The sequence below is a fragment of the Schistocerca cancellata genome, chromosome 6 (genome assembly GCF_023864275.1).
Source record: "Schistocerca cancellata isolate TAMUIC-IGC-003103 chromosome 6, iqSchCanc2.1, whole genome shotgun sequence".
Classification (NCBI taxonomy): Eukaryota; Metazoa; Arthropoda; class Insecta; order Orthoptera; family Acrididae; genus Schistocerca; species Schistocerca cancellata.
The window spans coordinates 407,865,109-407,891,007 of record NC_064631.1 but is presented as its reverse complement, the minus strand read 5'-3'; the positions used below and the strand labels follow the sequence as shown (position 1 = coordinate 407,891,007).

At 40.3% G+C, this 25,899-nt stretch overlaps 1 protein-coding gene across 2 annotated transcripts in view; it reads right to left on the bottom strand.

The window, feature by feature from the left end:
• Positions 1 to 25,899, bottom strand: part of LOC126191511 (heterogeneous nuclear ribonucleoprotein L) — a 169,290-nt gene that overhangs the window by 61,350 nt on the left and 82,041 nt on the right. The gene's annotated exons all lie outside the window — the stretch shown is intronic.

The window sequence follows — 25,899 nt, the reverse complement described above, 5'->3', positions numbered from 1 at the left end:
CTTTCGATTTAGGCCTTCACTTTGATCCTACTACCGATTTCAAAATTGTTCTTTGAGAACTATTGTACAACTTAAGGATGAGGTAATGGAAATATTAAAAGTACCCTGTATTCCCCTTTAGTCTTTGCTTATTTAACAACAACATATACACTCTTTAAGCATGTAGCTGATAAGTAGACTAGATGTTCACAGACAAATTTTAATCCATCGTAATCTAGTATATGCTAAGGCTAGTTAACTTTTTCAAGTGTGTCACTTGGCACATTTAAAAACATAATAAAATTAAAAACTGCGAAAGTTTTGTTTAAGAGTGATAATTAAGAATAAAGAAGTGGTCAAATTACTTTCAGTACGTGTTTGTAAACTATGATTCAGTTGATTTTGTCAATCTTTTGGCTAAATCAAGCTTTTTGGTCAGTTTCCTTTTATGAATTATAGAGCGATAAGGCACTTAATCACGACTAGCTTAAAATTCTGATTTACGTTTAAGAATTAATAAGAACTTAATAGCTGAAAATACATTTCAGAGATGAAAATAAAGTGATCAATCGGCAGCAGACATAAAATATGAAATTGAACCACAGAAACAGCGCCATTAACGCGTGCGCAATATCTGACAAATGTTAAGCATTTACGATCTCTAAGTAAGGTTTTCTGTCAACATGAGTACCTAACAAACCTACAATGCAATAAATATTTCCATGTTTTTCACTAACTTTTACTCTTATTAGCAGAAATACTAAAATTGTTTCGAGTGCCCAACTACTCCCGAAACCACTGAGCCTGTCCTTATCCCTCTCCTTCGCTTTCTCGTACTAGACTGACAGCATGTTCATTTTCACATTTATCGATTATTACTTCCTTTGGAAGCGAAATACAATTCTTTTGAATTTTTGATGGAACTTCTCTAACACTGCACATGTAATTCAGAGCTTTACTTTTTCTGCCCTACCATTTGGCCTAGATGCCTCTAGGGGTTCCTCTTATTTCATCAACAGAGCATTCATTCCTCCAGCATCGTGCAAAGATTTTTGAAATTCATACACAAAGATTGAACTTACCGCATCATCACGATCTTTAACTATATTCTCCTACTCAACTAGCTTAATTTCTTCAGAGTAGCTATAATTCTGTCTAATTATTCTTGCCATATTTCGCCTCTGGTTGCACTTCTTTCCTGTTCATTCGTAATCACTGCCCTTTTACTGTCATCTCAGGTGATCATGTATTAGGTCGTGCTAACAACCATATTACTCTGCTTCGATGATTTAGCAACCTCATCTTACACATTCTTTCTTTAGTTCTGCATTTCCAGATTTGTATATCTTCAACAGTTTTTGCAGCATTATAGTTGTCTTACTTGAAGTTGTGCGGAACAATGGCATATCTCAAATTTCACTAGCTTCAGGTGCTCTGAACAACGTTTTTCATTTAGTATTTGAATATTTCCTTCACTGTAGTGTCATACACGGATAGATTTTGAATACAATATTTCGTCTTCGCATTTTATATCCTAGAAACACATGCAATCAAATGTCTTGGAATCTTGATCAAGAAAGAAATATGTAGGCGCAGCTATAATGACTTAAGTTCACACTGCCCTAAGAAGCAAGCATAAAACGCTTTGAGTCTCTAGAACCAGTCTCCGGGCAAATTACACCGCTAACAAGACATTTTTTCGATTCTTCACAACAATCTAATATGAAGGATTTGGATTGCCGATCGTTTCCGATATAAAGATGAAGAAACGAATATTCTATCACCGATTTATTTGTGAGTCATGCCGAGCAGTCTTATGAAAACTGTCACGCAACGATAGTGCGAAAGGCAGCTGTTTAGAAGCTGAACTACACGATATAAGCAGACTTGCAAAAAATAAAATGAATAGCCTCATTAGTAACGTTACATTTCAGAAGCAGTGTCGTCAGCCCAAGCGTGTTTTGGGCCTCTGAATACCGCTCATTAACTTTTAATTTAACGTCGTTAATGTTCTTTATATAAACCTTCCTAGGACGCTATAAATAGTACAGCCACGCGCAAGGTTCCTCTTCCCTGTGGATGACTCACTCTCACAGCATCCCGGTAGTTGGGTAACGTTTTGGACTAATTCTGTAACTCCTGTTCCATTCTCAATCTACGTACCGCTGTCAGGAGAAACTGAACTTGATGCCAAAGCAAATGTTTTCACTTTACACTTTCATCATAGTTACTACCGCCGAGATCACGCCGAAACAGTCGCAATTCGGCAGATTCAAGAAAATTAAATGTTACAGCGACTGTTAAACGAAAATTATCATATTCTTGGATATTAATGATCTGAGCAAGGAAATTTCTTTACAGTGCAAAAATAATAAACGCGGCAGTTTTAAGGTGTGAAAGATGTCAACACGATTTTAAGAGCTCAACTTTCTCGCTTATTTCATTAGAATAGCATCCCTGTTAACCCGAGCTTTCAGAAAGTTTTACATTTCTCTCCACAGGAGAAAAGATAGTCCAGCTGAACACAATGAACGATCGGTTGTAATAAATGCAACATACAACTGTGCAAATCGCTACCTGTATTTATTATACGCTGCCAACAATAAACGCACGTGAGCGCTCAATAATGATAAAGCGTGAACGTAGTTAACATGTAACCTTGAACTTTGCGTATCATCTACCCCAGTCTCGTGCATATGCTGCACTCCATCATCCAACAGCAGCTCCTCTCCCTTGCTTCCAAACGGTTGTTCATTGTTGTCATAGTTGTGTTCTTGGAGATGTGTAGAGACAAATTGTACTGCTTTGAGTATGGGCTGGGATAAAATATATCTTACATCCTAGGCTGGGTTCCCACTTTAGAATTGTGTTATAATTTCTTTTAGATTACTATGATATCGTGGTCGATGCAGACTTATGATCCAAAATTGGTAAGTAATTTTTATAGTAATACAGAAACTGAAGGTGGTGATCGTGCAGATAAGGGTCCATCATAAAAAATGCTCTTTTCTCTGAAAGTAGAGTGATGCATCTACAGGAAATAATGAACGTTTATTACTATGAAAAAATGGATAACGTGGTGTAAGAAAGGATGCAACAAGGATCCGAACAAGGAGACACTCATTACACATTTGGTGGGGTAGTTTATGAAGGGAAAAGCTTTTCTTCCAGATAATTAAGAGGAAGACTTACAGGAAGTAATTTTCACAAGTGGAACACCAACAGAGTGCAACAAGTGAGAGACTGAAGCATTCACACCAGACTGGGAATCGATTAAATCTTACAGAATGAAAGCATTCACAAAAGAGTTTTGTTCTTTTTAGCTACGTAGAAAAAAGGCAATTAAAGCTTTGAAGCAATGTTTTCAACAAATGTTACGGATCAGGAGATATTAAGTGCATAATTTCCGTGAAGGGAGTAATTTTTGCTTGCCTTCGTTTCGACAGTGCCAGTACAATATCAAGGAAAAAATCTGGTAGAACAGCAGCTATTTCATGGATATTTCAGAAGTTGGTTGAGAACTGCCAAGAAACGTATTGAATCTGGGAATATGCATGCACAGATGAATTGCTCATTGGATTTCGAGCAAGATGTAAATTTAGGATGTACATGCCAAAAAAGCCTAGCAAAGATGGGCTTAAAACGTTGATTTTTTAATGATGCACGAATAAACTATATTCATGACTGATACATATAGTGTCAAACGCAGCGATGGAGAAACCTTAGCCAAAGAAGAAAACTTTATATTCCAAAATAGGCTGTACTCCGGCTTTGCAACCCTACTGCAGGAACTAATTTTAACATCACTGCCGACAACAGGGTTTCGTCCATTACACTAATTAAGGAGCTACGAAATCTGAGAAGCAAACTAGAAATTACCTTCAGCAGACAGGTACTTTCCTTCGTGTTTGGTTTTTATGAGAATAGTATCATGTGTCTAAATGTTACATGGTGCGGCGCAAGAACTTCCATATTTTAAAAACTAATAAACGAAGTACTGGAGGTATCCATTAACTCTTCTTTACATAGTGGTACATTGAAAGTCTTATTTCATTAGGTTTTGAAATGTGGGCGCTGTTCTGCTCAATGCATTTGGAGAGTCGAAATCTGAAGTTTCGGTCCACTTTGTCAATCATGTGTGTCTTATGTTGGCAATAGCAACACGAATATTGTTCTACAGCTCACCTATAATCCGACGACCACTAGTATAAACCAATTAAGACAGCCACGACAAGAGTCGCCAATGGATGTGTCGAGCGTGATGGCCACTAAAGTTCAATCCTCACTTGAGACAGTTGACGCAGTGTTCGAGCAAGAGTCATTGCTTGTTTTCATACCGTGGCGCCGTCTTGTTGGTACCGCACCTTCCCCAAATCCATTCCTTGAAGTTCGGAACGAAAAACTACTATTCAGTCACCAGTACAAAGCTCAGAAGAGACAATCATATCGTTCTCTTCGAAAAACGATGAGCCAATAATGACAATTTTCAATAACACGTCCAACAGTCACGTACCGAATTTTATGTTTCTTTGGGCTACGGCAAATTTTATTGAAGAACTTAAAAGTAACAGTATGCTCTTGAGTACAGCAGCTCACGTTCGTTCACAAGCAATGTAATATTCGTTTTCGTCATAATTTACTTTTAAGTTTGTTAAGTCACTGTTTACGTATTGCCCTAAAGAGCTTTTTTTTTTCACCGGGGCCGGCCGCGGTGGCCGTGCGGTTCTAGGCGCTTCAGTCCGGAAACGTGTAACTACTATGGTCGCAGGTTCGAATCCTGCCTCGGGCATGGATGTGTGTGATGTGCTTAGGTTAGTTAGGTTTAATGTCAAGTCCCATAGTGCTCAGAGCCATTTGAACCATTTTTCACCGGGTAGGAATACAAAATAAATGTAGCACGTCACGGATTAAAATTTAAACCACATATTACGGTAAACGCCACTTTACCTTTCACGAATTCATGGTACATACAGCATCATTACCACGAATAAGTGCGTTCACCAAATTCTATTTACGCAAATGGCGGATAAATCGCCGAAAAAGAAAATTTTGTTAATATTTCTTAAACAATAACGTATCATGTTATTTCTTACGAACCTGACGTATCAAGCGTTGAATACAGTGCAAATTAAAGAGCAATATTTTACAGATATTTGCAGCCGCTTGGCATCGAAATTGGGTTCTGTTCTACCACTACAATAATCTTATTGTCTATTTAATCTTGATTTACAGCACAAACCATATCCAAAGGCATTCATGAAAGAGGTCTTGCAGCTTATAAGTTAGTGCAGAGAAATCTATGTATCAAGAATGCACTGGCCGGGACCTCACTTAAGACGACGGCCCGCTCGCTCCCCTCATAGTAGTAATTTTTTTAATTATCTTTCCTTCCCTCCCGGAAAGGAGAGGGAGAGGGTTAGTCTCTAATAGAACTTCGGTCTTTTGAGATTACGTTGTTATAACTATATTTTTTACTGTTTCACGTCGTTACCGTCTGTGAAAACGACTGTTGTAACCCATTAAATAAATAGTTTCCGTGGCCCAAATGTCTTAAGTTCAAAGCAATAAAATCGCCAACGTTAAACTAAGCTACACATCACTCTGCCAAGATACAAGCACTAGCTTTATCTTTCCAGCATCTGTCACACACCATCGCTCTGCATGCTGCGGAGTTACGGAATCCCACGCAAGCAAGGCGAAAATGTGGACTCACTATAGTTTTAGAAATATTTCATCATCCCGACCAACGACAGTCTTTAAATTCATTGTATTTAAACGTGAGAAGCTGCCTGATAACTTTGCAGAATATCGTAAAACTCATTCTGTGTCGATTTGGTGCTTTTGAACATGCGAGAAGTATATTATTAAAGAGTGAATTTTACGGTTTGCATCAATGCTAACTTGTAAAACTTGATTCTGCTGTACGTCACAGATTTACTGAATTTCCTACAATGGCACATCCCTTGTTATAATTCAAAAATCACAAAAACCTACACACAGTAAACTTTATATACAAGCTCCGAAGGGTGAGAGAGGGAGGGGAGGCGGAGAAAAAGAAGAAAATAGAGGGGGCATTTTTTCAGGACAGAGAATTGTGGTTAGTCGTCAGTAAGAGGATTGCGGCAAGGCGTGGGTAAATATACTCTGGCCGACCAGCTAAGCTAACCGGCCGGCAGGCGGAAGGAGAGGCTCGTCATGCCTGGACCCGGCCTGAACGCCAGACGCCGAATGCTCTCTCTGTGGCTGCCTGCCAGCACCATAAATTCGCCGGGACACTTCCTTTGTGTTATAACTGCCCGTTCTGTTTTAGCGGTCCTCGGAGCAGTTCGTCTTACAAAGTACTCTTCGTGATTATGGGTTGGAGGGCTTTACCTCACACTGAGCTAAACAGCATATTGCCCACAGCACAAGACACAGGCTAAGGCGCAGGCACAAAAAGGAAGCCAGGTTTAAGTAGGGAAACGGCTGCTACGATTCGACCGAGAAACTATGAACTGTGCGGTCTTTAAACGTGAATCATCTGAAAACTGTGGTAGGTCGGGTGAATAACAGCGTGTGAGGCGCAGCCAAGGGAAGCCAGTTGCCAAGGAACTCTAAATTACACTTGCCACTTTGGCAAACTGTCAGAGGTAGCGACAGCGAGTTGTCAAGATCGTGTCACTCGCACCATGGGAAAGTAGTTTACGATGGCATACATTCAGCTTACAACTGGAACGAATGTGTACTCTCGTAATTGCGAAACCTAAGAAACAGATGATTACAGTTGCACACTAAGAGCATAGTAAAGGTCTTAATGTGGCCTTTAAGATGGCATTCATTCCCACTTACCCCTGATTACGCTGGTAACATGTGAAAACTAACTCACACATTCAAACTGACATTAATATCGCGGGAAACATCGAGCAGCTGAGTTGAGATAATTCGTGATGGAACGCGACAACCTATCATTAATCATTTTACGTATAGTGAAAGGTAAAAACCGAAAATATTCCCGATGTATTGTTTCTTCCAATTACTTTCAGTTTACAGTAAAAGTAATCCTGTTCACAATTCTATAGCAGTTTCAATACCACAGTTGATTCAGTAAGCCAAGTTCCAACGGAGATCGTGAACTGTAATTATTCCTCTAATTCAACAAAAAGCCCCTCGATTGCGAGGTCTTTAATAAGGCTAATCAAAAGATTGTGTTAACAATGACAGAAACAATGATAGCTGTTAATGACTATTAGCAGCGTGATGGCGACGGAAAAAGTGTCCGGGAGGTGCATGATCAACCTACAAAATAGATATCGTTGATATTCAAGGAATCTTCAAAACAAACCATTAACTTGCACCATGTACATCGAATGAAGCAAAAGCAAGTTATTTCTACCAACTATTGGGCAAAAGCAGTGCTCATATCACACAGTTCTCTTACGCTCATTTTCCCACTCTTCCTTGCTGTGGGGTAAAATCTCCTACTGTCCTTACAAGATCAAGCGCACGAGAAAGAATAGTTTAGGGCTGAGCACCTCCAATTTCTCGCAGCACAATAAATAGCTTTCGAGCCAATTTACCTTCCAGATTAACAGTCAGCATAATTTTATACGAATGCGTGAAGGCATTGGCGTCAGTTGATCTCCATACAACTCTTGGTACCTCTGATTTCCAGTGTTCATTTCATATGCATTTCTGTTCTGATCCCGATTGGTCGGAGTCGAAAAATTCTTTGCTAAACTATGGGCTAAGTTCATCTGCGCTACAAATTTTCGGGTCGATTCCGAAGTTTGCTGTGCATCGTCAAATTGACGCTTTGTTCGAAATTGCGGTATCTTACGTCTTCCAATCCTGTAGCACTGTTTGAAATGATGCAAACACTCCCGACTTCCCTTAACATCACTGTAACCCATGTCGCACGCAATATTATGTGCATAACGTAGTACGTCACTAGAATGGACATCCTGTAAATTATATCGAGCAGCCTTGAAACGCGCGAAACACCAGTTTTTGTAACAAGTGCACCTTGTCCTCCCTTGAATATCCATAGTTTCTCGTATACATTACAGGTTTTTCTCTTTTTTTTCCTATGCTGCACATCATCTTCCATATACGTATGACGTATAATACCCGCTTTTTGGACAACGACTGTCCTTTACCACGGTTCACTGGAGACGGGATTTGTGGCTTCCTGTCCAACAAGGACGAGGAACTACATGGCTCGACAACTGTTTCAATGTCACTTATTATGTATAGTCATCACTGTACTCATGTACATTGTCCGCACACATTCTACTGACATCTTGCAGAAACGCTAATATTTCGTCTGCTACTTCTACGTCTGCGAAGTTCCTCGAGTTCCATGTTGACGAGATATCAAATTCAACAACTGTTGTAGATATAATGCAATGTTTGCTTTGTTTATCGGCGCCATTGCTCTGCTTTGTGTCAACAACCATCACTAGAAAATGTTGGGAGTTACTCGTTCACTAAGCAGTTTAAGTGCACTCTGTAGCCTCGTGTTGTGCTCACCACTGGATACCTCAAATCCCACTACCTGTTGCCAGCCAGTATTGTCTAAGCAGTATGTGGGGCGTCGAGTGCCGTAAACATCACAGGCCTTTTGCGACCTTTCACTCAAGGAGAATGTTGCAATTTCAACGAGTGCCTTTACTACCTCTCGTTCCAGCTAACGCATTTGATTGGTTTGATAGTTCTATGAACGATGTACTTCGGTAGCCTTGGTATTGTAATCGCCGATAGTGATATTCCTGGCTTTACGGTGACCCAGGATAAGACTCCTCTTAGAAAGTACACAATTAATGACTTGTTATGAATAGTGCTTGTTGGAACAGATGGAGCCGGACAGCCACACATTTTGGTATGATATGTGCACTTGTTTTTATGTAACTGTAGCTATCCTGGGTGGTACTGTGTCGAGACACATAATACGTTACGTCTTGCGCAATAGTGAGTATGTGTATTTTCTTTCTTGTGAACAGGTGCCGTGTGTTTTCTGGTTAAAACCATTAACACTTAAAAAGCGAAGTTGGTTTCATTGTTTGGCATTCACCACAGTTGATCAGCAGGGTGAGTGGTAGGAGCCAGGGAAGGTTTTTGTTTTCCGTTGGTTGAAAAATTCTTGTTACTACATCGCATAGGAATGAGATTCTCTCTTTCACGAGCGATATACAGGAGGTAAGTGGATTGAATCTTTCACTTCACTGTGGAAGGTCTGAATCAGTGGGTTATTCGTAGAGTCTCTGATAAAGTCAACTTTTTATTTTGTGGTTTCGGGCAACGTCGGCTTTGAAGGTGTAGCAGAACCTACTTGTAGGTCGCGTCCTATGTTAAGCGACAGAGGCGATTTACAGCGTGGGACATCTTGACACGAGACAGTCCACCTATAAGCGGCAGCATTGGCAGATACGATCGAGTGTCCTGCTTGTGAGTGACCAACTCCAGCCACAAGATGGCTGCTTGCTACAGCCGACCAGTCTGCAACCATAAACAGTAGAATACTGCAGCTCACGAGTAATGGTAACAGAAACTTAGGAAAATACGGGGACACAGGAGCGCCGTGCATGAAATTTACACAGTTTATCTTCATAGATAATTTTATAATTAATATAATCTACTATGAAGATCACCAGACAAATTCTTAGAATATACGCAGATAGGCAGAGAGAGGTTCAACTACTTCCTCAATTGACGGTTAGGGATTCTCGCGTGAAACACGAGTTTTCCAATTTCCAACAGAGGATACACGCGGAACAATGTCTAACGTTAACTATGAAAAATAATGAGGGACTTTTCCCTGGTGTCCGAGATGTAGCGCTAGCGTCTTTGGCTAGTAATCTATATAGTCCTGGGATTGGGTTCGGCTACTGAACTGACTCAACTATAATCTTATAACCTGTGAAATACTTTTTATCTATGCTGCTCTTCACATTGCTTCTCAAAAGTAATTTTTTAAGTACTTGATATTGTAAGTGAATACACACATACCAGGATATCAAAAACAAATTCCTAATAACACAATGAACAACCATGAATTTTTAATTTTTGACTGTTGGCAACATAATTCATCAGTAAACAATGCGAAGCATATCAATTATCTAAAACGCACTTCAATTGCCATACATATTTTGAGCATCATTTCAAGATATTTCAAATGTTCCTCGAATTGATTTCGTTTAGACAAACCATTTCACAAAAAAAAATTAACCACTTTCTTTTCCTTTTTTCCTCAAAATATATTCTGAAAGCACGAGCTTACTGACATATCCTTTGCCTTCCCAGCGTCTTACATCCTTGAAACATGAATTTAGTACTTTATTCGAAGGAAGCCTCTTAAGTATCACAATGTACACAACAAAAGTTGTGAATATCGTTAAACAACAAAAGGTTGAAATGTCAAAGACTTTACAACAATGACTTCTTGTAGTGCACTACCTTATTAACAAAGTAAACAATTTCTTCTGAAAACGAATGATTCTGGTTAGTTACAAAAAATCATTACAGAACGAAGCAGGCTCTCCCCTAAGTCTTTAGTAGTGAGTATATCCTACCCACACACGATGAATTCTTGCATTCTGCAAGGCATGCTCTGTATGAGACCAACTTTATCTTGGGTTATGACGTCTCCTTCCTCAATGACAGCTTCAGTGAAGTATTAAAAGATTATGAGGTGGAGTCGGACTGTACAATGGCCACCTTCAAAAGGTACCATGTATGCTCAATCGCATTCATGTCTGGTGCGTGTGCTGACCAATGCATTAGGTTGACGTTGCATCTTATAAGACACCGAGACACTGTTAGAGTAAGGTGAGGTTCTGCATGGTCATCGACTTCGATTTCGCGTCTGTAGAATCTTACAATTATTTGTACGACCTCTTGCAGGTATCTGGGACAAGTGAAATTGACACAGATGGGTGGAATCAGAGAGGTCCACTATGCCATCATTATTTCCGCCCAAAACATCACACTTCCACCTACAAACAGATGGACTTCCTGAAAGTATGGGCGTTCCTGGTGTCGTCTAGCGCTTCTCTAAACACTAACAAGTATAATGTCGAGACACAAACCAATTCTGGTCTCGTCAGCAAACATGACATTACTCCATCCTGCAACTGTCCAATGTTGATGTATAAGAGCCCAGGTCCTACGATTGCGTCGGTTCCGCTGGTTCAGTGAAAAAACTTTTCACTGGTTTTCTGGAATGAAGACAGTCCTGGTGCAATCTTCTACGCACTGTTTGGTCTGAGGTACGAAGCCCTGTTGCCCAGAAGTCACTTCCGATATATCTGGCATTTTATGTTGGGCGCCTGTGAGCCTACAGCTGTAGGAAACGATACTGCATTGATGTCACACGAGGACGAACACTGCAAGGTCTATCGTTCACCGTTTAGATCTTTCTGCACTCCCTGCACACCAAAGACACCACTTTGAGTGACATGTAATCGATGGCAAGATCTTGCTCTGTATGACCTGCTGAGAGTAAAGCCATTATCCTATCAAAGTGCTGTGCGCCTCTACACGGGATGTTACTGCAGTGCTGAACACATACTAAATGAAGCTGTTAATAATGGACTGCTTTCGGTTTGCGTTGCGGCAGCGATACGTTTACATGACTGGGAAACTGTCACAAAGCATGCCACGTAGTTAACACCGACCAGTAGATTGACTCTAAATGAATAATCCATGGCGTGCCAAGGTCACGGAGACCTCTAGTACCGGACTGGATTTTACGATAGTATTCCCGCGTAATTAAATATTTGTAAAACGAGTCCTCACATTGATCAATATGATATACCGTTTGCTCATTTGTTACTCTTCGTTTGGCTATGAAAATAATTGTAAAAGCCCATTGTCTAATTTATAGGTAGTCTTGTTTTCGCCCGGGGTCAAACATTTGACCAAAACGTTTGCAGCGTTAAATCATGCGGCAAAATACGTCCTCTTAGTGTTCTGTCACTTGCAAAATATCTTTCTTCCGTATCTTAAACCGTTTATGAAATATGGTTTTTACGACCACTTTAATCCCAACGCGCAGGAAAGGTATAATCCGTCCATCACAATAAATCTTATATTAACATTGCACTATGTATTTTTACGCGTTTGCTCGACCCTCATTGGATTTCCGTTTCACGTGGGACTGCAGCCAAGCTGTCTTGAGTACTGTCAAGTACGATAATGTGGGACAACAGCTTTACCAGCTCCTTTAACTTGACAGCACTGGCCGGTCAGCTGGTACAGCTAGCCTGCAGTGACGTGGCCAGCTACAGTTTACACGTAAAAAAAGAGACGACCACTGGAGCAATACAGCTTCGAATTTCATTTAATTTTTAAGCAGAATGAAATAACACACTGCAAATCTCCCGCAATACTCTCCTTAGACGACTAAACGAAAACCGCAAGACGTTATAGTTTTTCAGTACTATCGTATTAAAAAACAAGAATGATAAAAATTCCCGACTTAACGACAGGGGCATAAGCTGTGTGTAACTTAATAGTGTACTGAAGGATTTCACCGTATAGTTAAATGCTGAAGCCACTGAAGGTATTACTTTACAGACTTGTTTGGCAATCTCTTAGCTCCTTCCTTTTCCGAATCCGAGAAATACATTTCAGTTCTTGAAGTGTCACCTGCTACGTTGATAACAAGCCTATCAACAACAGAATCCACGAAGCCAAACAGGCGCAGCATTTTCTCTTTTATAACTAACCGTTCTATATTCCGCCAGTGTCCGGCACAGTGACGTATGAGAAAGCTGCTTGCGTTGGTTCCAGTATGCCTGGCAGCGTAACAGTCTTGGCTCCAGATCAGTTCTATTGGGTTCAGATTGTAACGGTACAGCAGAAAATTTAAAACTGCAGCATTTATATGATGTGTTCGCTGCTGTTTTTCGTGTTTCTACGATATTTATCGACTTCCGTGGAACAAAACGATGGTCACAGTCCAAATAAAGAGCATTTAGTTTTTCATTTTTGCCTTAAATTGCCATGTTTTCTTCATTTAAACAACTTATGAACAGTCTTTCATAAAACATCGACAATTAAGAATTTGTATTTGAAATAGAAACAGGAATTTTGCGCCCAATTGTAATCAGATACAAGACGACGTGCATTATTCATAAAAATGAAGAGTTTTATAAATACAAGATTTAGGGATTTCAGATTTAACGAGAAAAAAAAAACTGCTACTGGGGAGATTTGAACCAACGCACAAATATCCTCTTCCATAATATTGCCTTACGCTACCGACTGTGCCACAAATTCAAGGTGGTTGTCTTTATTAATTGCATTATATACAACACTTGGAAAACTTCAAAGCCGATTATCTCCGTAAACTTATGAAAAACTTTGATAACAGCCTATTTCCCCGTAATTTTTAATCGTGTTCCACGCGCGCGTTTCACTACGGAATAGAAGCCAGCCTCAGCCAGTATCATACTGAGCATTAACAGCGCGACAGTTTTAACTTAGCTGCAGAGGTTGGGACTGTACGAGATTTTTGAAATAAAAACTACGCAGCTAATGCATGATTGAGAAAAACGTTGATGGCTGTTAATACATTTGAATATATTAAATTTTTATTTATCATAACTTAGTAATAAGATATGTAGTACGTAAGTAGGACCTACTTCCAAGAGCATAAAACACCAGAGTACGTGCGCTGCGGCTTGTGGCCAATCATCGTGTTTGTATTTGTTTATATCAGGTTTAGTCTTATGATGAATGGATTATAGTAGACGTGTTTGTATTTGTTTATATCAGGTTTAGTCTTATGATGAATGGATTATAGTAGCGCGACCCGTCCACAGTCATGAATAATAGCTCGAGAATGATTAAATAAAAATGTCGTGCCGTCCTTTCCATAGTTACGCGCAGCACGTAATGAGCACGAAAAAAGGCAAGAAATCCAGTTCGAACAAGCGAAGCTATCAAGCTGGAAGATGTGCAATAATCACGTTTTTCACCGAATACTCGCCTGTTGTCGCTGTCCGTGTCTTCCGTGCTGCAGCGACAAGATTCAAATATATCGGAATTCTAACGTCGCCCGTTGTAACGGGCGACAAGCCGCGAGACTGATGCCGGCAATCTATGACATTCCATCGTCGGTATAAATCTGATGTACACCTTCCACTAAGTATTCTTTCGCGTCTGCTGGAACCTCGTTAGATTTGGTTTCACGTGGAGCGGAAGCAAGCCGTCGAGTAGAGTCAAGTACTATAATAAGGATACGGTTTATGCTGTGCGTTATACGTAAATCAACTCAGCGATGATACGGGCAACAGCTTTACCGTTGCATGTAACTGACAGCAACGCTCAGCCAACTGGTACAACTAACTTAGTGGTGCGACGTTTCAGTTCAGACGTAAAATGCGAAAGAGAAACAATATACCTTCTAATGGCATTTAATTTTTAAACAGAATAAAAAATATGGCAAATCGCAGGCAATATCCCTCTTAGGTGACCAGACGGAAAACTAACATGCTCTGGGCCTCTTCGACGCTATAAGGCACGGTAATTATAAACAACTAATGAAAATTCCTGACTAAAACAAAGAATGTTTCTGCATGAGCTATGTGTGATTCAAAAACACATTGCTGGGATTTCACCATAAGAATCTTATGACGTGCTGCTCTGCCTTCCGCCAGCGTACTGCAGGGACGTGTCAAAAAGCTTCGGCATTTGTTCCAGTACGTCTGGCAAACTGTGTCGTTATTTTTTGCGACAAATCCTTTAACTTGGCTATGTGTCGTGTTTTCTTAACAATATTTCTTATAATATCGATAACTGAGAATCATATCTGCAATCAGAAGCCGGCATTTTGCGTGAGATACGTAATTAGGAACAAGAGGTGCGTTTTCCATGAAAAATGATGATTAAGTATGTGTTAATTAGCATACATTTGATGGTTTTCATATTCCAACGATTTAGGTATTCAAACTTAACGAAAAAAAACTAGTTAATGACCAGAGAGAGTTTCGAACCGTCATCCCACTCATTACTCGATTAACAGACAACAAGACTAGCAATTGCGACACGCATTTCCTTCGCACGACAGCCTTACATTTACTAAATGGCGTTTCTCTAAAAACTTCGAAGCCAATATTCATTGTCATCTTGTGATAATTAAGAACAATTTTTTCACCATTTCAACGGCGTTCCGAGCATGTTTTTCGCTACGAAGCAGGGAGCAGTGTCATTTTCACAATAGTAATTAAGAGCGCGACAATCTAAGCGCAAGTAGCGTTTACAGAGACAGACTGCACTCTATTTTTTAAATACAAATTACGTAGTTAAAAGTGTAATTATGAAAAACGTTTATGACTTAATACATTAGAATATCTTAAGAGTGTTTCATTTAGAGTGACATAATACTAAGTTATCTAATACATACGTTGAACCTACTTCCAAAATGAGTTATCACCACCAACGCACGATTGCTACAGCTGCTGACAAACATCATCACTTTTGTGTTTGATTATATCAGGTTTTTTTGTAACTATGAACGAAGTATATACAGTGAGTCCAAAAAGTATTCGTCTAAATGCAAATCTTTTAGAGAACAAAGTCTGTTTAACATGAAAAGAAATTTTCACAAAATCTAAGGAGGCAGTCGTGTAAGAATTACCTCGGTACGTCATATTTGTTGAAAAGCAAGGAAAGAAACACATCCAAATCGACAGAAAGGTTAACAAAATAGAAAATGTAATACAAGAGTTAGTTCATAAAGTATTTGTCCACCAACTGAACATAACTAAATTCTGCGCGCAGTGATTAAACTACAATGCTGATCCAATCTATCGCCTGTTGTGATTCTAAAAGGCGCCGACACAGCGCAATTAGCGCCATGGGCCGTAAGGGTAGCGAGACGACGCTGATCGAAAGAAGTTTATTCTGCGCTTACATAATGTGCGCAAGTCATCTTACGAGATTGCTTATCAAAATCAGTAAGAAACCAACCACGTACCGGACGCCCTCACACTTTGACTAATGCACACGTGAGATCTATCGTGAGGGATATGAAGAAAACTAAAATCAGCCATCCTAAGTCGGCTGGGGAGTTAGAGACTAGGGGAAAGAAGGTATGTACCGACGCAATCAGAAATACCTTCTTAACGTATGGGTATCACGGCCGCGTAGCGCGCAAGAAATTTTGGTTCAGTGAACAGAATCGAAAGAAACGTCTTTATTCTGCAATGGAACATACATTCGAAAAGGAAGGCCTCTGGAATAGAGAAATATAACTTATTCGGGTAAGATGGCAGGCGAATGGTTTGGCGTAAGAAGAACGCGGAGTGTCACCAGGCAACCTTGTGCCAACGGTTAAACACAGTGGTGGCTCCCTTATTTATGAGTGCTGCAAGTGTTGGAAAATTACAATTTCATAGAAGGTACAATGTATCACCATGTGTGTATCAACATTTTAAAGGACAATCTTAATCCTAGCGCCGAAAAATTAGGTCTGCAATCAATTTCAAAATTCCACTTCAAAAATATTTTGCGTCCCTCTTATTAACGGGTGCTCAAGCAGGGTTGGTTACAGGAATACGCACGCGCACAGGTAATGTTATGAACATATCAAACAGTCTTTACTAGTGAACAAATAGTGACCAATATGTTACTATTTGTAGGCCAGTTCAGGGCTACTCGCGCTCTCTCTATACGACAAGAGGATATTCTTAGAAGACCTGCAGTTCCTAGACACGATTTACGACCACAACGGTAACTTCGAAACAAGTGTTTTATTTTCGGCGAAGGAAAATTGGCTGCTTCCTTTCAGAGTTTCCAGCTGTAGTGTAATTTTTCACATTCGATACGCCAGGTTTGCTCTCATCAGCCTCCATAGAAAATTGGGATTAATTTGTCTCGGGCCAACTATATAAAACGCAGTTTACCCGCACTAGCGAATAATGGTGAAACACATTTGTGCATCGCTCAATAATATGCTCGGAGTTTATGCGAGGGAGGAGAGAATTGTTGGCAAATTAACTAGTTGGATTGTGAAACTTCTTTTGTTAAAACCTGTTGCCCTGCGAAAGACAAATCCATAATTTGACGTCCCAGTCCTAAGAAAATTTGAAATCTATTTGCAAATTACTGATTTGGCTTTTGCAGGCAACAAGTCTCACCAAGCACATTTCACAATCCGACTGGTGAATCTGCCAATGCCTCTTTCCTACCCCTCCGAACTACGCAGGTGCCTTGCATCTTCAATAGTAACACAGCTAGACTGGGTACAATCAGTAAGTACGTCCGTTATTCTTATATCTCCGCAAGAGGTATGGTTACCCACCAGCACATGAGTTTCACCAGTTTTCCTGATTATTTTAATGCACTAGTGATATTCACAATCCACTTCGATAACGAGGAAGGATAACATCCCGCCGGCAGAAAGCTTAGGAGTCGGAGCAAACGCTCTAATCGATTAAGAAAATCGACATTGTTCATTTAGGACAATTTGGGTGAAATACAGGCTATCTGAATCTGGATGCCTGGAGAGATTTCAACCATCGTCTTGCAATGCATAGCGTAGGTATTTTAATCTTCTCTTGTCCTGTTCTCTAGTAGTACGAATGAAGTTGTCCATAACAGAAGATGCAAATAGGCATATCATCGAACAATTTCACGTTAGGAATTACTCTGGTTTCCCTAAAATCCAACTAGATTATATGTATACCATATTTGACATCGCCAATTACAATGCACTGAGTCTTCCGCATACTCGGTCATAGAGTTCAAAAAATTGTTGGTAGCTCTTTACAAAAGATTATGGCAATGAAAGTGTCCACGCCAGAAACCAAGTTGCATATCACAGTATGCGCACTTTTATGAATCCCTACTTTAAACGGACCAGATTGTGCCGAACATACGTCAGCAACGGAACAATCCCTCGGCGACGGGGTACACTCAAACAGCGCATCAATGTAATTTGTGCATCCAGGAGAGATGGCCACAGTTGGCAGTATCGATAGAAGCTCAATCACAGTATGTCCTGAGCTAGTCATCCGAAAGAAGCATCTCTGTACACCGTCTTTCACGGTTTTCATTAATAGTATTGCGAAGTTACATTTTCTTACTACTGTTGAGCCAAGATAGTGCAATTTAAACCTTGCAACCCATCAAATGATACGTACGTGTGGTGTTTCCCTTTTCGGACATCTGCGAAAGAAGTCACTCTTCTTCACCCACAGCGGTACATATACATGATGGAATGAGGTTCTGATCGGCAGCAATTGAATTCATAGCGACATGCTAAAATTTTTGCCGCAACAGGTCTAACTGGGATTTCCCGCTCTACGCGAACGAACCCGACACGACACATACATAAATCGATGCGGCTTGATGGCCATTAACCCTGTGGCTCAGTGTCCACAATACCGAGCGAGGTGGCGCAGTGGTTAGCGCACTGGACTCGCATTTGGGAGGACGACGGTTCAATCCCGTCTCCGGCCATCCTGATTTAGGTTTTCCGTGATTTTCCTAAATCGTTTCAGGCAAATGCCGGGATGGTTCCTTTGAAAGGGCACGGCCGATTTCCTTCCCAATCCTTCCCTAACCCGAGCTTGCGCTCCGTCTCTAATGACCTCGTTGTCGACGGGACGTCAAACACTAACCACCACCACCACCACCACCACCACCACCACCACCGTCCACTACAGTGGACAACTGTTAATGGTCGCTTCTTCGTCATTTTCAATCAGTCCTGAGGCGGCAAATGCACACAGTTTACTGCAGTGGGCACTCCCTACTAAAGTGCGCGTCATTGATGACGGCGGCCAAGTTTAGGTTCGTTCTGCGCATCTGACGTCATAAAACAGTCAGCCAATGAACAGAGAACGACGTTGCCAGAGCTCGACTGCAGTGCAGAACACGGACGAGTGTCTTCAGTTTTAGAAACGTTCAGTAATAAATAAAATAATTGAACAAAAGCAATGTCTTGATAATAAATAAAATAATTGAACAAAAGCAATGTCTTGATAGAAGACTTTCTTTTATAGAAAGTTTGGAAAAAGCATAGAAGCATTCTTTATACCAATTGCTTCATATTCTATTAATTAATTAAACCGAACAAGCAATAAGCCTCCTAATTCAGGCGATAGCAAGAAAGGTGTTTGTATCATTATCACTAACCGCTTTTTCGCAATAAAGAACAGCGGCAATTGTTTCTTTCCTATTGTACTTCGACGAAACGTAATTCATAATCATACCAACAGTGTTTGTCGGTATTTTGCTTGGTATTTTACAGACCTCCAGGAGATACATCAAATGACGAGTTACTTTAGCGTACTGGGGTAAAGTGTGTGGCTGCTAAGCAAAAGGTTGCGAGTTCAAACCTTGCCCGGTGCTTAAAATTTTCTTTATTTAAAAACAATATTCAAGTGCCTTATTTCATGAATTTTATTCGTTTGAATGTATTTTTTTGAAATTTCTAGTAGCAACTAAAATCGACCATATGGAAAGTATACGTTATGGACTTACCTCTGCAAACTCTTCAAAATTTCGTGAAATGGTTTACTACATCTAATGCTGCACAATGACTTGTTTCTATGTTCAATGCAGTTATTTATGGGGGGAAGGTATCAGTCAAGAAGATGTGTAAAAATCGAATTTCTGGGCCAAATAGTTTTTCTGAAATCGAATGAAAGTGTGTCAAAGCAGTCGAAACACCATGCGTCTGCACGGGCGAGCAGTGCAATGACAAAATCGCGCACATCGCGGAATGCTGGGAGCACGTCTCTGTAGCAGCGAAAGGGTTAATGCAGCCGTGGTGGCTTTACTTCATAAACTGCGCGCTCCCCCCTAAACGTTAAGTTTAGGAACTATACTATGGCGTTGCTTCCCTTGGCGCGTACAACTGGCAACGCAGCAATCTACCGCGTCTGGGCGGGCATGCGCGAACCGCCAAGATAAAAGAATTGAACTATAGTGTTGTGTCCCGCATGCATTTTCAGCCTCATGACTGATTGAAAACGCCAGAGAATTTACGATTAAAAGTTGCCCACTAGTTATATTCATGCACCACAGGGTTAAGATCAGTGCAGTGCGGATGGGTCTAACGGAAAATGTGCTCGGATGAACACTTAGGTGGCCGGTCGCTTAAAGCAGGAAATACGGGCCCCAGTCACAGTCCGGTAAGAATTTTGTCGCCGATGAACTCATTTCAGTGCCCGATATCCATGGATAACTCCTGTTAATCTATTTCTTGGGGGCCTTATCCAAACCCCAAGCTAGACTCTCCCTGCGATGAACATTTGCGCATAGAACAATTCCGATAAGTTGAACTTTTAAGCTACACAATCATCAACTTTTGAGCGCCAGTCTTCCTAACCAACTGGAATTCGCTGTCAGATTCTTGATTGTGTTCAAAGTTAGCAACGAGCTTCATATTCTTACTCTTCGATACGGTCTACTGTATTTTCTTGATACGTATTATTAACAATGGTTACTAACGTTGTAACGTTACGTTCATTATGGATGCAGCTGCAATGCCTATTTTCTTGCGTGTTTGTAGTGGCTAACAATTAAGATTACACTCACTATATTTGCTGGATTCTCTCTCTCTCTCTCTCTCTCTCTCTCGCTGTTACGTTGACGGAATTAACTTTACTTGCCCCGAAAACTGCAGACTGGCTAACTATCAATGTTGATGCGTCAGAGACGACTGCAATTTTTACACGTTTCCCCGTCCAAACGGTATGTCTGGATCCACTAGACGTCGCACTGTCATTTTTCGCACGCGGAATTTGATACGACCAGTGTCGACTACAGCACTTGGTAGGTTTCGTACTAGTTCGCGTAGAAATGTTTACGGTGACTAGAGGCGTTAGAAAAGGCCTGACCAAACAGCGCTGCGCGAGCGCTACCTCTCCGGCCGCGCTCCTGCTTCTGAGCCCAGCAGCAATTTGGAAGAACACAATGAAAGCTGCAGCCGGATGTCGCTAAAGCTTAAAACTAGCCTTATCCGACGCTAAGCAGTTTGCTGACAATACTACTTGCGCTAAATTAAATTTACGTTCTGTATTAGGGGAACTATTGCATCTACGCCCTTGTCCAAGACAGAAAAAAGAAACTCGTTTAATGCCAAATGGGGATTTCCATACTTTTCGTATCGTTTAAAGTCAAGTAAGGGGCTTAATACCCTATCACACATTTATGAGCTGAGAAAACTTTTATTGGAACGTCATTACATCACCAGACACACAGATGACATGATGCACTTGTTTTCTTAGTGAACAGCAGCATGACACATAACAAAAATTAATACTGTAGAAAAATCAGTTTCAAGACATGAAACATTTCCCACAACGCAAGGCAATCATTCGTGGATAGACTGGATACGTTCCACTAATTGAAACATACGATTTCTCAGAGCTTCGAAGGACAATGCACGACTGAAGATGCGTTTAGATTTGTGAGACTGTTTTCGCTTTTCGCTGGTAATGCACCTTATTGCTTCCACCTTGAGATAAGACGTACAGTGCAGCATCCTGCTCAACGATCTGTCTGTCCAATCCAGAAATTTACAAAACTATTTTTTGCCAAAGAATTTAAAAAAGACGTTACCCCAAGAGCAATATCCTCCACAGCGAAGACAGGCAGCTAATGTCATTTCAAGGTCTGAGTCAAGAATGTGTGCAAACGTTTTTTCTTCTCTTTTGAAACAAATTCCGTTAACGTTTGGGCTTAACGGATTTTAATCTGTGTACATCCTGTGACTATCACGAACCATAATTCTGTAATACTGAATACTGTAAAATCAAAATACATCACAATGTAATGTTAAATGCCTTTATGCAATCCTTTTTGTAGTTCTGCTCACTGTATTAAAGCTATCTAATGTATTATTTAATCAAGTAATGAAAGTTATTGCTTTGGCAGAAAAATAAGAAGTTGAAAATAGACACGTGATAAACACCTGCTTATAAAAAATATGCTGCAATATTCGTCCTTTAAAGTAGTTGCACTGTGTTGCAAACACGCCTGCCTAATTTTCCCGTATGTTCAGCCTCCGGAATAAAGCCGTCTCACTCAGAGCTGCTCGGAATAGCACAGCGGTGAGGGAAGCAGGAGCGCTCTGCAGACACTCCTGCGCTTGCTCCGTGAGCGCAGAAGCTGGCCAGACCTGCGCTAAAGTCACTATGCAGTATTAGGTATGGTTAATTGTGAGCAGAATATAAGATGTTCTTCGCGTACAGTGTAACTGACGATGGAATACGTAACAGCTTTCAAAACAAAAAATCTGGAGGCACGAATGTTCTAAAAACGCAGGGCATTTTCATTAGAACCCCGAGAAAACTGATGTCTTTCCCTATGACTTCAAAAAGCTATATAACCGCAATACAAAAATTAGAGCACTAGGACTACCCAAAACGTTGATTCCATTCAATACACCTTATCCGTTCGCAGTCAAGTTACTAGGATAGGATGTTTTTGGTTTTGAAATAAAGTTACTGCGTAAAATATTATAAAAATGAATTATAAGAGACTTTTACACACACACACACACACACACACACACACAGGTGAGCTACAGTGACAGTACGATAGAGAGAGAGAGAGAGAGAGAGAGAGAGAGAGAGAGAGAGAGAGAGAGAGAGAGAGTGTGTAAGTGCAAACAGAAGCACAAAACTGAGCAGTAAGAGTATTCAAAAAGAAAATGCGCGGGAAAAGAAACTATCGATAAACAGGTCGCGACCGACTACCTCATTTCTAAAGCCTTCAATACGCATATTGCTTAAAAACGACTTTCGGGAGAAGGACTTCCGGCCAATGGCAAAAAAATTTTCTAAACAAAGTTCCTAGGTTTGACGACACTTGGCTAAAAATCTGGAGTCCCCCACCCAGGCAGGCGGGTGATGGCAATTTTTGCATTTTTTAAAATGTGTGCCTCATTTCCATCAACAGCAGGATGTCTAAGCCATCCAGATCTGCAGATGTTTTACAGACACGTCTAATTTTATCTGTGTATTGCATTTAATTTTGAAGCAAACAATATCTAAAATAATGCCAGTTAAAAGAAGTTTCGAACTACAGAGATGATCTCATTCTCACATCTACACTGACAAAAATCCTGCGTTTTATTGTATCAATATGAACTGGAAGTTAAACTTCGAAAAGAAAGAAAAAAGTATGTGCGAGTTGCAGCATCTACAACTGAAACAGAATGAAAGAACAATCCTTATGAGAGTAAAATTAATGTGAAATAAAAAAAAATAAGTCTGTTCCCAAGTGCACTTCGAATCAAAATGTACCGTTGGGTAACATTCAATACCATTGTGTTCTGTGCTTCTTTCGTATTTCACCACCTCCATTTTGACGTAACAATCCTTTATGGCGTGGTGGTTTTGCAGTGTGCGATCCATTAGCTTGCTTGACCGACTTGCAAACTGTCACCGTCTCACTTGACAGTAAATCATGAGGATGGAAACATCTTACAGCAGCTGAAGACTTATATAGTGGAAGTTCGTATGAGTTAGGCTTGTATCTATCAATACTACATAACAGGGATGAGTGATCCTTATGATAGGCTTTAATTATTTAATTCAGAAAATTAAACTTTTCTCTCTTTACAGCCGATATGGCAGACTGAGGGCACCAAAAGCTACAGTCTTTCGTCGTCATTGGTGAAGTTGGTTTATGTAATTAGAGTTAAAAACAAGAGAAATTTATGAGGAATTTTGAAATATCGTAATCTGATTGGTGTGTGGCTCTAAGAGTGTCGAAATGTTTCTGTTGATGATAATGTTTGGAGAACGTGGCACAACACTACTATTAACCAACAACACTCACTATACTCTAGAGAAGCGAGGAATGTATGTAGTAATTGCGTGCACTGAATGCTCTGCTTGTTCACGAGAACCACAGAGACGTCATCGGCACTCACGATGTATTCCGTGTTCTTAGGATGACATCTGATATAGTTCCACAATGTCTGTCATCGTCAAATTTAAACTAATTAGCACCTGACGTTTACGGTCCGTGCGCCGTTGTGTCAAGTACGTCTAGAGGCGGCGGCGATAGTGCATCACTCTGCAGCGATAGAAGATAAAGCCTATCTCCAACAAAAATCAAGCAAAAATCTTAAATTCACGTATAATTTAGACCTCATGGAGTCTAGCATATCAAATATGCTGTTCTTTATTTTAATTCTCGTCAAAGTGATCTTTATGTTTTTCGAAGGGATGAAATTTTGCCGTTCGTAAACGGCTTCAAATGTATGAATTCAGATTTCGGAAACTAGTTAATACGGGAAACTACTTTTGTATTCTTTACGAAAATATGTCCCCCTGACACCAAAATACCTCGCTCAACAATGGATCTTTCGTAACGTTTGTACTGCACTGCGTTTCCTGTATATAAGCTTCTGAAAACTGCGATTTTAAGCAATTATGTGAATATTTGACTTGCCACAAACAGGAAGTTTAAAATCATGTAAAATCTGAAATTCACTATGAAATAGCTCTCAGTAATATCTGTAAGTACGTCAAAACTCTTCTTTGTTCCATTACGTAGTTTTGGTGAGTTTTCTGAGTAATATGATCGGAAATCCTATTATAAGTCCAAGGCAGTGTAATGGCAAATTAGAAGTTCTGTAGGTGAAGTTCACACTTTCTTGGAAGTTCACAATCGTGTCCATAGAATTGGATATTCTCTTTTCACTGGGAATTTTCTTGTGAATATTGAAGTTGATATCTTAAGACAATATTTTTAGTTGCCAAAATTGTCCTTTCAAATAACGAGTCCCGAATGGTACAGATGTGAACAATGTTCGGGTAATTTTGTTCAATGAGTTCGTTGCCAGTAGTGCCTATGTTAGAGGTCACTTAAATGAGGCCGGTCGTCTGGTCAGTAAGATATGTGCTGTTCGTCTGTCTCGTTTTTTCGCTGTTCTTTTTGTTTTCACGGTTTTGCTTCAGAACTGGCGAAACCACCTCTTACGTTTTGGCATTGTCTAAAATATAAATCAAACTTTTCATTAACAGATACACTAAGTTAACTTTGCACACTATTTTCGATTTATGCCCAGTCACTTTATCACTGACTACTCTTCGCTTCACTGTTTTTATTCACTTACTGTACTACTTTTTTGGTTCCTTCGTCAGTGACAAGACCCTGGACGTTCGAATCCACAGGTCGCAAGACAGACCTATCCTTTGGTCCGAGGCGTAGTAATCTAAGCAGAAGGCTTCTTATTCCTCAATCTTCTCTGGTTGATGATAGTGGGTCTCCCTTGATGGAATGTCCAGGTGTTTTACTTGTGTAGAAAGAAACCATGGCACTGTGGGTCTTGCTTCATACACCCCTACCAATGGGTAGCCCTACCAGTAGTGGATTCCAGAAAATACAAGAAAGCTTCGAATGGTCACAAATACTGGGACGAGTTTCTGAGTTTCAGCGGCACGCACATTGTACACGTACTTTCATAATATAAAATATCTACAAACGCTGGTGTTGACAGTATTCCTTAGTATTACAACACGAAAAAGAACTTTATTGGAATATATTGACAAACAAGATTTAAATGGAGATTCATTTAACTGCGCTCTCCAGAGTGGTTAGAAACAGTATGAAAAGCCTGTAAAAGGGTGTTGCAGGGGAGAATGTGCTGTGAAATAACTTAAGAATAAAATTCGTTCCGCTGCGCAGTTTACAAGTTATTTTGCATTGAAGATACCAATCAGGTCGGAGCGCGCGTAATTTCCGGCAACGTGCCAGGGGCGGTGTCGCCAAACGTCCTCGTTTGGTGTCTGACCGAACCAACGAAGTTTATGCTACCCTAACTTAATCATTTCCGGAAAAGGCACAGTTTAACGGGTAATATGAACATTTAAATAAGTGGTAATTCAAACAACGATGGATGTTTGTGCATTGTAGCATTTCAGAGCGTGCAAGTGCTTTCACTTTTGCGCCCAATGATATGGTTGCTAG